Source organism: Hetaerina americana, unplaced genomic scaffold, assembly GCF_022747635.1.
Source record: "Hetaerina americana unplaced genomic scaffold, ioHetAmer1.1.p SCAF_2, whole genome shotgun sequence".
In the NCBI taxonomy this organism is placed as follows: Eukaryota; Metazoa; Arthropoda; class Insecta; order Odonata; family Calopterygidae; genus Hetaerina; species Hetaerina americana.
This window is the reverse complement of record NW_027286763.1, coordinates 80,682,180-80,694,893: the sequence shown is the minus strand read 5'-3', so window position 1 is coordinate 80,694,893 and position 12,714 is coordinate 80,682,180. Positions and strand designations below refer to the sequence as shown.

Genomic DNA, 12,714 nt, shown 5'->3' with positions numbered 1-12,714 from the left:
CAACATACCCCCCCTCCAATCGCAGCCCGTCAGAGCGGTGCTCGGCGCGCCTGGAACGGCGGGAAAAAATCAGTACACTTATTTTCCGGACGAACCCTGTATATATATACACGTACTTTCTATTATATACAGGTATATAATATATTATATACCTGTATATATATAATATATTAATATACATATATATACTATATATATATATTAATATATATATATATATTATATATATACTATATATATATATATATATATATATATATATATATATACTATATATTTTTTTTTATATTTTAACGAATCATGTGTATGTATATATTGATTCACATAGATATAGATATAAGGAAAGGGATAGGAACACATATAAAATACAATCACAGGAATGGTGGGGGAGGTGGAATCGAGCAGATCACAAGCGTAAAAATGTTTCCTTGACCGGGACTTGAGCCACAGCTCTTTCGATTTTCCAGGCCGATGCTCTAACCACCTGAGCTATCGAGGAAACGTAAATTACACCGAAATCCCGAAATATTATATGTATGTATACATAAGAGATATATTTTATTTGAATAGTCAATTTAGGCACTCAATTGGCTGAGGGCCACGCTCACCATTGTCTCTTAAAAACTATCGATCCTAAAATATTAATGATGAAGGTTAATCATAAAATTTGAAGTATTTTCACGGTGAAGTGACCGAACACCAAGTGTCGCACCTTCTCTAATCTAGAACACTCGTTAACTCGTTGAACCATATTTATCCAGGGTAGAGAAAGCCCTTCATCAACGGCCCTTACGAGGCTCGTAATGACGTCGACTCGAACGACTTCGGTATGAGATCGTGGTAAATAGTTTCCTTCGGCGTTCACTCTCGCCTCAAGGCGCGAGATTAACAGTGACACTAAGAAGGGTGAAAGGGAGTTATTTTTTTTCTTTTTCGAGCGTCGTACCCGACCTCCCTCCCTACCCCACCACCCAGCTCCCACGTCCCGAATTCCTTGCGGTTTCTACATCGGCGAGTTTAAGTCCCTGAGGGTAAGATCCAAGTGCACGAACACTCCACGAAAAGTGGAAGGGAAGAGGGGAGACCGCGCGGAGGGTAGTCAGTTCCCAGTGGTTCCTCCAGCGGATGGGGGAGGATTCGGCCGCCTTCGTCGGGTGCCACGCTCGGAGTCGTCGTTCGGGAATAGTTTATGGCGGCAGGGCTGTGGAAATGAATACATCTGAGTACATCATACTGCACTGGATAATTTTTGTAGTACGTATCTGTGCCCTCTTGTCACAACTTGAATGCACCACTGGCCACGGGGATGACTTGAAGTGACTTTCCCTGAGTGTGAGAACGGCCCTGGATACACGACTTCCGTCGAGTGCTAGGGACATCGATGATCGTTCGACACTGTTTGCAGTGTCGATATCAGAGTCGCATTCTGAGTGGTGGATGTAGTTAATAAATCCTCACTATGAAGACAGAATTACCTTAAAATAACCATTATTTTATTTTCATAAATGGCCGTCGAAGCATAAGATTTGAGTTACGAAACTAATGCTTAAAGAGGACTTTTTATCTTACTTTGGATTTTTTTCCACGACATGGCGTAATTACTCGCAATTTTTTTGAATAGTTCAGTAATCAAATTTATTTTTTAAAGACTTAAAAATCTGGAAAAATGGACATCGAATAACCTAGCAACAAATGTTTAGGTCATCGATGATTGATAAGCACTGCTTGCAGTGTTGATGGCATGGTCAAATTTCAATGGTGAGTGACATAATTTTAAACCGACAAGTAAACCCTAATGATCACGGTTGGTGAAAAATTATTTCTTTTTGAATCCCAAGTAACTTAGTACGTTGTCATTATTTCATTTAACCTTTATTTAATTGTCCCTCATACTATTAGCGGCTCGTCTTGCATTCATGAAGTATTTCACTCTTAGATACCGTAGTTTTTATACCTAAACATAATTATCATTATTTCCATAAATTGATTTATTTTGCCTACTAATTGGTAACTAGCAATTAGGAAAAAGTTAAGCTCTGATGTGCCAGTATATCTGGTGTTGAATCACCCCCTCTCACATATTATTTCGGTGGCTTATGTACCCTTGAGAAAACGAGGTAGAAACATAACGTCGTAACCATAAACACATTAATCAACCCGGTTGGTTTGGTAGGTGATGGTAGAGTTCAGCCAGTACTTAGCCCAAGGGTGTGTGAAATTCACACATCAGGGCATGGGGGCCAGTTCCTTTCCCTGTGCCAGTTATGGTTTTCCATGAAGATCTGTACCCGAAAAATCACATAGCTTGGGTGGAGCTGCAGGTGCCCAGAGACTTGCCCGGAAATTGAACCCGGGCCCCTATGGTCAGTCGTCCAACGCTCTACTCCAGGACTACCGCGCAGGACTACCAGGTGTAACCGCTGATGTGCGAAGCGTTTGATTCGTAAAGTCGATTTTTATCGAATCGAATACCTGGCGCCCCTCTCTCGAAGCTCAAAGTCAGATTACAATTCCATATAGAGTCCCCTGATGGCCATAAATGGCTTGCCACTTATAACTCCCATAGATTACACCGTAATCGAATAGGAAAGTTTTCTATTGCATTCGTGACTTGTATCGGCTTGTAGCTTTGAGAAACGAGGCCCAGATCGGCTCTTGTGTTTTAGGTAGACCACGCCTACCATAAACTTTCGAGACCACTTTCGGAAATACTGTAGTTATCGGATACTTGGAAGCAATCGCTCAAAAAATATAAATAACCAAACAAGTTTAAATTGTCCGGGAAAATCCGAGAAATGTAGGAAAAGAGGGTGGCGGAAATACTAGTAATGAGGGTTAGTGGAATGTCGAAGGCCGTCATAGAAGGGAGAATGATGGGTGTAGCAAGGCAGAGGTGCGAAGCGAATAGGCTTTTTGGGCAGCGTGAAGGCAGGTAGGAAGTTACGAAGAACTGAAGAGGAAAATTATGCTGTTGAATGTTGAGGCTTTAACTTCGTGGTAATTCACGCTGTACCAGGAAGATTCAAATTGTTTTCGTTTCTGCGGAATGAGGTTGTGATAATGAACCAGTGGGTTGAGCAGTAGACTACTGTCGGAGTCCTGAACCCGGGTTCGATTCCGGAAGACGCCTCTGGGGACCCTCAGTTTCACCAAAGCTGTCTGATTTTTCGGGAACCATCTCTTCCTGGGACACCACAGGTAGCACAGGAAAGGAACTGCCCCCCCCCCCCCACTGCCCTGATGTATGAATTTCACAAACCGTTGGGTTTACGAGCAGTACTAGGGTGTGATTTACTCTCACCTATCACACCGACCTTCGGGTTGATTACTGAGGCGTGGACTCATATTTGTTCATGTACGGCTGGTGTTCTACACCTCCAGTCACATGTAGCTATTTTTCTCAGTGTTGTTATTATTATTATTAATTAAAATGTGGGCACACAGACATTATCAGGTGGCACACAAGTCCCAATAATCGTCGTGTGAGTGAACATGCATGCTTTTGAAAGGATTCATATCTTAAGGAATTGAATTACACCTAATCATGTCCAAATCAAATAGTTTTGAAAAACAATAACAAGGGTTAACGTTTTTAGTTACTACCTCTGTTGCCTTACTGAAGAAATTGATGCAGGGAAACGAAGAAGAAGTTCTCGCAATATTAAAAAGAAAATAGTCGTTAGGGACCATCCAAAGTCTACCTTTATAAGGTGGAATACCTTGAATGGAATTTTAATCATTTCTCAAAGCGGAAAATAGACAGGAATTCGTTGTTTACTGGTTTACCGAGACGTGGGATTTGATTGAAACGATTGGATTCTTTCGGCTGGCTTGCCCTAGGGCATAGCCATAACCTGACCCCAAAACTACACTAAAATCTTCTTCAACTCGGCATACCTCCTCTCCTCCACTCTGTCCAACTTATGCTAATCCTTTTCCTCGCTATTTCTTGCTGCCCCAGCGTTTTCCACTCTATCACAGTATTCACCATTCTATCGCCGATAAAAATGCTTTTCATCCACTTTTCTTCCCTCCTTTAGATTTTTCCTAATAAACATCTCTTTTCCCCCATCATGCCAAGTACTTCTTAGCTTGTTTTCCTTTCTGTCCGCTTCACCTTTTCTATCCTTTTCCACACCCACATCTCAGAAGCCTCCAATCTATGCCTATCATCTTGCTTTATTTACCAAGTTTCCACGTGCTCTATATTAAAGTTTTCACTATTATTTTTCTTAATATCCTTACCCAACATGTGGCCTAATATGGTCCTCATACAAATGTGGCCATCTATATAGCCCTCTATGTTTCGTAAACAATTATGACAGATTAATTTAATACAAATTTAGGAATATATTCATATCTGCTTTGCCTTTTGCTTGTCAATTGGACCTTCGGATTCCGTTTTCAAATCCTCCTTTTGATGAAAAAGGATATTTTTGAAGGTTCGAACCGAGGCCGGTGATCTTCGCCGTAGTACTACCTCACGTGTCCATATATGGGCGGTCAGGGCTCCGATATTCACGTTTTCTGATAAACCCTTTTTTTAATGAGGAAAAAAAATATCTTGTGGGCACGATGTTTCCCTTTTCAATCTCAATAATTTGCGATTATTGACGCGGAACAGAATAAGCCTATTATTTCTATCTTCCCTTCATAATGGTACGATTTTTTTCCGGCAAGGAGAAATTCCTTCTCTTCAAGATAACTCTGCCTAAATATAATCTACTGGCAAAATGAACTCTTTGTGTCTGCATACCGTGACGATGGTGGAACGCAATGCACGCGTATGTGCACTTCAACTATGTAATGAATGGTGACGGTCCCCTCTGATCACTCATTTGGATTGATCGCCATGAGTTCACTGAGATGGCATGTGCGATTCTCATCCAATCAGGAGATAAAAAATTTGCGAGAAAATTTTCGTCTGGAGAAGTTACGGGACAAACAACGACGAACTCGCAAATAACTTCCCCGAAGAAAGAGATATTTCAACCGTCGCTGACTGGAATTATCGATAGAATCTCTTCACCTAGGGGGCATACCAGCGATCTACGACAAAAGTGTTGTCCATTTTCCCCAAATCTCTTCCCACCTCGCCGCGGTCGGTGTGGGTGCACGGCTCGCGAAAACAGCCGCACGATGCACTCGCCTCGACGTCGGCATTTGTTTGGCAACAAACTCGACGGCAGCGAGAGTGCTTGGGAGGTTGGGTGCGAAAGTTTGGAAAAAAATAATATAAATAAAATGAATAAATAAAATGTGGGAGGCGTATGAAAGGGAGAAAGCTGTGACTGGAGAGGAGTCGAGGGGTGGAATGAGTAGGTTTAGTCGTCCGAGGGAGGGAGGAGGGGGGGGAGGAGAGAATCTTGCTTACTGCGTTGCCGGAAATGGGGTTGCGTGAGAAAGAGGGTGGGCTAAATAAGGTTGTCGGTGGAAGTGAAAGTGATGGCCTTGTCTTTTTTTTCAATCTCTTTGGTCGGGGGCGAGGGGGTGTGTCGGGGATGTGGGAGGGGTAAGATTGCCGAAAGAGCACCGCGTTTCGTATGGTGACTGCGTATGGAAGACTCCTGAGAGCTTATTTGAAGGCGGGCCCGACTTGTGCTTGACGCGAGGTGAAAGTGTTCACGCGGGCCCCCCCACGCCGCGTCCCCTCCCTACCGCCATCTTTTCCTCTCGCTTCGCATTCTCTCCGTGGGTGTTACGCGGGCGGCCGGACCACTCGTAATCGTCGTCATAATCGTGAGTCTACGTCACGCCTCGGCGATAGGCCTTCCCGAAGTCTGTGTTTACGTCCATGAGTGGCGTCGTCATCCCACGCTTTCCCCGTAGGCGAAATTGATTTTCTTTTATTCGAGTGAAAATTCGTTGATAACAGAAGCGAACTGACTCTGTGGGTTGAAACTAGTGTTACCCCGTTGAGTTCACAAAGTGTTTTTTTCCGCGTGCCTTGAAGCAGTACGCTTTTTTAGTTTATTTTCCGCAGTTCATTTTCAATAAATAATAATATTATTGTTCTGTTGAATGATATAATTATAAAGTCTCCTCTATCGGCTTAAAAATAAATGTTAGCCCAAATTCATGTATTTTTACCTTGCCTTCATTTTACCTTAATTATTTTCCTTCCTCCACGTTTTTTCTCTTGCGATTTCCCTTCTACTCTCGCGCTTTTTCTTTTTGAATGTTTTCCGTTTTCGAGCGAAATACCCTCCTCATCCGACCGAAATACTTCCTCATACCATCCATTACTTTAGGCAGTGAGCTATTATCGTGGGAAACAACGGTCAAAGCTCCTGTCTCTTAATATTTACCCCAAACAACATACCTATAATGACCACTTCATTTTTACCAAACCAAAACACCCCGCCGCACAAGTGTGAAAGAAAGTTTTTAGTTTAGTAAACGGATATAGGTTTTTTCATGTCGTTAGAGTAATCTCTAAAACGCGGGGTGGAATACATTATGGCTACAAGTCAGCAAATATAACAGCCTTAAATTCTCTAAATGTTCATATCGTTAGCCCTTATTCTCATAAAACTCAGCATTCTCTATCATTTTCTCTCTCCTCAGAATCTCAGCTTTCGTCCGTCTGCTACTTTCTCCCCTCCCATTTTATTTTTTTATTTCTTCCTTTATACTTAACTTTCCATCAAGAGCTCATTTCTGAAGCATGTGTCTTGTAGATTTTCAATTCTTTTTCTCGTAATCTTTATCCTTTCTCCCAATCATATTTGGTGCTTCTTAGTGCCTAAACCCTAGTGATAAATGTGCTTCATCCTTCACCAATGGCCTCTAAACATAACTGCCGATATGTATACCAAGTAAATGAAGGGATCGCAAACGAAAGAAAATAAAGTGGTATGGGTGATTCTAAATATAAATTAAAACGTAGTGAAAATACGATGACTGAATATAGGGAAAAATTACAAACTCAGTAGCACTCATTCCTCTGGAAAATAGCGGTGGTAACTGTTGGAGCTCTTAAAATTTAAAAAAAGCAATGCATTCATGCAACAAACTCACTTCCAGCTTATCAATGTACGATCCTCCCACTCAAAACTATTGACAATGTTTCAAAAAAATCAAACATCGTCTAAATGCGTTCTTAGGAAACGAGTTGACATAAGAACAAAATTTGTGAACCGATTTTGAGTTTATAGTGCCAGATATAAGTAGACGAAAACAGGAGTTGACGCTGATAATTTTTAGTGGTAAATGATTTATGCAGACTCCTCGGGTGAAGTATGATGGCGTGTGGGAGATCCGACATGGCAAGTCCGACCTTCATTCCAGAAGCGACGGCGGGCGTGAACGCGGTGGCCCAGCGAACACAGGAGACGGACAAAACGGTGAAAGTAGACGCTCGCCCCGCGTCGACGTATCTGGCCCACGAGAGATTGAGGCGATGCAGAAGAATTTTTCGGCATCCTTTTCGTGAGGCCTGTTGCCACGTCAGCGTTCCTGCGGCCGCTCAAACGGAATTGGAGGTGACGTCAGTTTGGTAGATGAATACTGAGCGGATGGTCTCACGAAGACGGAAATTAAGGCAGCTCGGAATGTCGGTGAACTACAAATTCCTCGAAATGTTTACGACGGTGGTAGTTGACGAATTTCATCACTTTTTTGCGACTGTAAAATTGCAATATACGGCTAAAATTTAGAAAGAACACGATATCGACGGTTTTCGGATTGAATATCTTCTGTCTCCGTGTGCGATATTCACCGAGTTAACTGCGAAATCCTTCTAATTTCCTTTTTATGTGCCCTTCTGAAGATTATCCATATTCACTTCTCTCAGTTCCATAGAGCAAAAAGAATGAGGCGATGTCGTGCATGTTCAAATAATATGTTGACCTTTTCAGAAATTGAAGAAATCATTTTTGATCATTCATCTTACTTAAAAAACACAGTAATCAACTCGAAGGTCGGTTTGGTAGGTGATGGTAGAGCTCACCGAGTAGTAAGCCCGACGGTGTGTGAAATTCATGAATCAGGGTAGGGGGGCCAATTCCTTTCCCTGAGCCGGTTATGGTTTCCCAGGAAGTACTGGTACCCGAAAAATAATATGGCTTGGTTCATCCAGGTGCCTAGAGAGGTTTGCCCGGGAATCGTTCCTGGGCCCTCTGGTCAGTAATCCAACATTCTACCACTGGACTACCGCCACCCCCTTACCCACCATCATACTTATGAACTCAATAAAAAGAACATTAGGCATTAATTGAAAAATCCAGATTGAAAAAATATTGCATTGGGGCACCTTTTCCTCAAAAAACCCTTCAAATCACAGGTGGCTATCTTGTAGCCCGCACACCAGTTTCTTCCCCTCATGTCTTCTTTCAACAAGAATTTTTTGTGAATTCTGTGACATCAATATTGATTTGATTAATGCGTAGATATACTTTTGAAGAATGAGTAATTATAACTACATAGAAGCACGTGAGAGTGTAGCAGCATTCCGCAAGTGAAAACTCCCACGCAATAAGATTAGGCCCGCCTATTTATATACTTGTAATAACATATTCCTATACCTTTGGACTGCAAATTCAAATATCTAAACCCATAGGGCATAGTTATCTGAAATTCTGCTTTCAGCCAATGGTCATGGCAGTCCTTCTTTCACACTTGTGCGTCTCCTATATCAATTAATTTATAAATGATGAAATAATTGAAACAGTAACAGTATTCAAGGTTGAAAAAAGCATCCCAAGCATACGAAAATTATCATATGTAACTAATACTGTATCCATACTATACGAGCTAATAGTAATGATTTAAAATCCAATATGAGTAAAAAATTGGAGGATACAATTGCTATCAACTTGTAAATGATGTGTGAGGAAAATTATACCACAGTGTCAAAGCAAATTAGGCTACATAGCCTAATAAATAATCTCCTCAGCACTTTTATTAATGTCCGATATTGTTTGCGGCTAAAAGTGATACTGCAAAATCCCGCTAGATCTTTAATTTTACCTCTTCTGAATCCCAACAGATTCTAAATAATGATTTCATAAAATTGTGAGACAAGAAAAAGAAATGCATGTACATTAATGTATGTAAATATATCTTATATAGCAATATTTGCATGGATGCTGTATCCTCCATTTTGTTGGCACCTTTAAAACTACAATGAAATTGCTTAACTTTCCTTCTGAAACCATGGGGAAAAACAATGGTCACACCATATATATATAGACAATATTTCAAATGAATCCCCTTTATTTGTATGGTTTTTCATAAATTGTTATGGTTTTATTTCTCCAGTCAGAATGCAACTCTGACATTGACACTGCAATCAGCGTCAAACAGTGTTGAACGATCATCAATGACTCTGGCGCTTGACAAATTTTGAGCATTCAAAGTCGTTCTCATGCTCAAGTAAAGTCACTTTGTTTCATCCTCATAGCAAATGGTACACTCAAGTCAATATATTTAATTGTCATAATATTATTTATAAAGGGCCATTTAAATCAATCTCCTTAAATGAGTCCCGGCGTCCCAGATGAGGCAGTAATTTCAAACGACAAGTTTCGCCACGTGGTGACACTGCAGCAAAGTTTCTTTAGATAGCTCACTTTACAAACTCTTTTCCAACGCTTTAAATCTTGTGAGAAACATTGAATAGTTCTGAATCTTATTGTGAATTTGGAAAAAAATTCTCTTCATGATGTGAAAAAAGAATGGTGTACATCATACTCTTAGTTATGAGCATGAGATATTACTTCATCCACATAAAAATTTGCTGGTTGTAAAAAATAATTTTTAAGAGAACTATTGACTATTCATGAAGTACACATGCATGTTAAAATGTGATTTGAATATTTGCTTTAAGATAATCAGCAACTAAGTGAAAATAAGCATTTATCAGCCCCTGTAAACTCATTGATTAATGATGACAATATTTTAATTTTTTCAATAAATCTATTAATACCTGCATATGATATTATTTTTTCCATTCCCTCCTTTTGATTCAATAGTTGTGTTTGTTGCTTACCCATCATCATGGGTGTTTTCAAAGTTAACTTGCAATACCACCCCAGTCATAGGTGCTCCTTAAGTCATCAGCAACACAATATGCCATGGAATTTCATTTCCACTAAGAAATTGGAGATTATTTCAGTTAGCCTTAATTTAGTCGCAGAAAAACCTTAAAATTAGGCATAAGGTTCAAACAGAGAAAATATTTTTCTTTTTTATTACTTATACTGTTGTTTTTAGTATTTGAAACTGCCTGGATACCCTGTTTCTATTTCATATACTTAAAGGGAGAAAAATAAAATGGACATTTTCTGCTTTTTATATTTGGCAGATTATTGTCTTTGAACTACCTAAGCTAAAATAAAATAAAAGTGGTGGAATAATTTGTTTACAGAAGTTTGTGGGCAACTGAATGGTGGCACAGGGGAACAACTGAGCCATTATATCTTGAATATGTGTATTTCTTATGTTTTAGAGCTTAGTTTGGAGTGATTTCTGATCTCACATATCCTGACCAACTTTTAGGTTGTTTGCTGCAGATATAGATTGGTTCCTCTTCATTAGTAGTTCAAGCAAAGGTATAATATTTGTCATACCATGTATATATGGCAATAAATTGTGTTGCTTTAGAAACCAATAGTTGCAATTGTTTCATAGTTAGGCCTTGGCTCACAACTTAATGGTGTTCTAAGAAGCCTAGCATTTTTTAGCTTAGTTCATTAAAAAAGCATTTGAACAACACTAAAACACTCTTCAGCACCAAATAACTACTTTTTCCCTTCTTACATGCCATCTACATATGCCTTTTCTTCCCCCATGTCCTCTCTGGCCTAACATTCTCTATTTAATGAGGTAGTTCCCAACAGCCTCTCAATATCCCTTACCAATCCACTTTTCCTTCTTTTAAAACCATTTTTGGCCCATACTTGTTTGAAGTATAAATGAAATACAAAATTGGTCATCAGTTTTATTACAGATATGCATTATTCGATTGCACCAAAATTTTCATTCTCTGGTTCCCAAGTAGCTGTGTATTTTGTTCCTCTTACATGGCTAATGAATCAAGGGTTCCAATGGGTATGTCCAGAAAATAAAGTTGGACCTTTAATTCATGCAGATTGTGGGTATTTTTAATGTTGAATATGATACCCAAACATCAGAAGGTTACAGACTTGCACATTATGCATACTTTGTAATATCTCCTCATACAACTGGGAAATGTGGACATCAGTGATCTCTGACTATGTTTTTAAAATTAGTTTTACTAGGAAATATATTTGGAAATACATATCTGTATATAAATGAATTTTCGTCCTTTAACCTAGTTAATTGTAAAGCATGAACTCAAAGCATGAATCTATATACAATACTTGTGCCAATAATGCAATAATTTGGGTAGGGTGAAATAAATTAGGTTGATAGTTCTTCAAAATCAACCAAGGACTTTTGTTGTGTTGGACATGTTGACCTGTCTCTTCATTGCTAACTAAAAGTCTTAGTTGTTCATTTAATGGTTTTGTTTTTTGTAACATCATTGTTGTAATATGTATCTCCATATTTGCCTCTTCCCAGACAACAAGCCTATTCAAAACATAGGCAATTATTAGTAGTAAATCTGTCTTCAGGACAGGTTTTATCTGAGATGCCCATGATGCCAATTCCTGTCATTTAATTTCTGATTGCTCTCCATTATTTCTCTCATTTAAATTATGTCTCCATTTTCCCCTCTCTCTCTCTCTTGAGGGTTAGGTGGTAGAAGTGACTCAATAGGCTCAATATTGCTCCAAAATAAAGATGATTAGCTATCTCTCTCTTTTCAACCTTTCCTTCTATAATCTTTCTCTGCAGATTTTCCATCCTACAAATGTGTCCAATCCAATTTGCTTTCCTTTTTATTACAAGTCTCACAAAACTTTTTCTTTTAGTATATTCTATCCATAAAACAATGGTTTTGCAATTTTCTAGGAAAAGAAATGCTAAGTTAAATATTAAAATATGAGGGCAAAAATTAGAGCAAGTGGAACAGTTTATGCATCTTCGAAGAGTTTTGGACCAACATGGTCAAAGTGGTGCAGACAGAAGAAGAATTGCATTAGGCTTAAAAGCTTTCACAAGGAGGATTGATGATGACGGAATTGATGACAGGGACAGAATTGATGACAGGGATGGAATTGATGACAGGGACAATGTGTTAGGATTTAAAGAAAAGGCTCATTAAAACTTTGATTTGGAGTGTAGTTATGTCCAGTGCGGAAACATGGACATTGAAGCGGGATGATAAGCGTAGATTGGAGGCTTTTGAAATGTGGGTGTGGAGGATGGAGATGGTCGGGTGGACAGAAAGGAAAACAAATGAGGAAGTACTAGTATGGTGGGGGAGGAGAACGAATTGCTGGGAGAAATTATTAGGCAGGAAACATGAGAGCAAAGCATATTCATTGACAATGAGGTACTGTGATACTGTTGAATACTGTGATAGAGGGGAGAATGTTAGGAATATGAGGAAGGGGTAGGAATAGGATAGGGATCTTGGATAGAATAAAGTGATTATGGAAGTATTTGAAGATGAAGAGGGGCTTGTTGTAGAGTAGAAGGTTGGGTTGTGTATTGTTGGGAAGGACAAGATAATTATAATTATTTGATTGTTGCATCAAAAACCTACCTTGACCAGGAAATTACCTGTGACAAAAAATTCTATCCAACACTTTTTTGTTTTTTTTATTATTTTCCCCATGCAGG

At 39.4% G+C, this 12,714-nt stretch overlaps 2 non-coding genes across 2 annotated transcripts; one reads left to right on the top strand and one right to left on the bottom strand.

Moving 5' to 3' along the window:
- Positions 1–1,224: 1,224 nt before the first annotated feature.
- Positions 1,225–1,435, top strand: LOC139688447 (small nucleolar RNA U3). Its single transcript, XR_011700751.1, has one exon. It is a non-coding gene; the product is annotated as a small nucleolar RNA U3 (small nucleolar RNA).
- A 7,821-nt stretch (positions 1,436–9,256) lies between these two features.
- On the bottom strand, positions 9,257–9,475 carry LOC139688449 (small nucleolar RNA U3). Its single transcript, XR_011700753.1, has one exon. It is a non-coding gene; the product is annotated as a small nucleolar RNA U3 (small nucleolar RNA).
- Between the last annotated feature and the right edge of the window lie 3,239 nt (positions 9,476–12,714).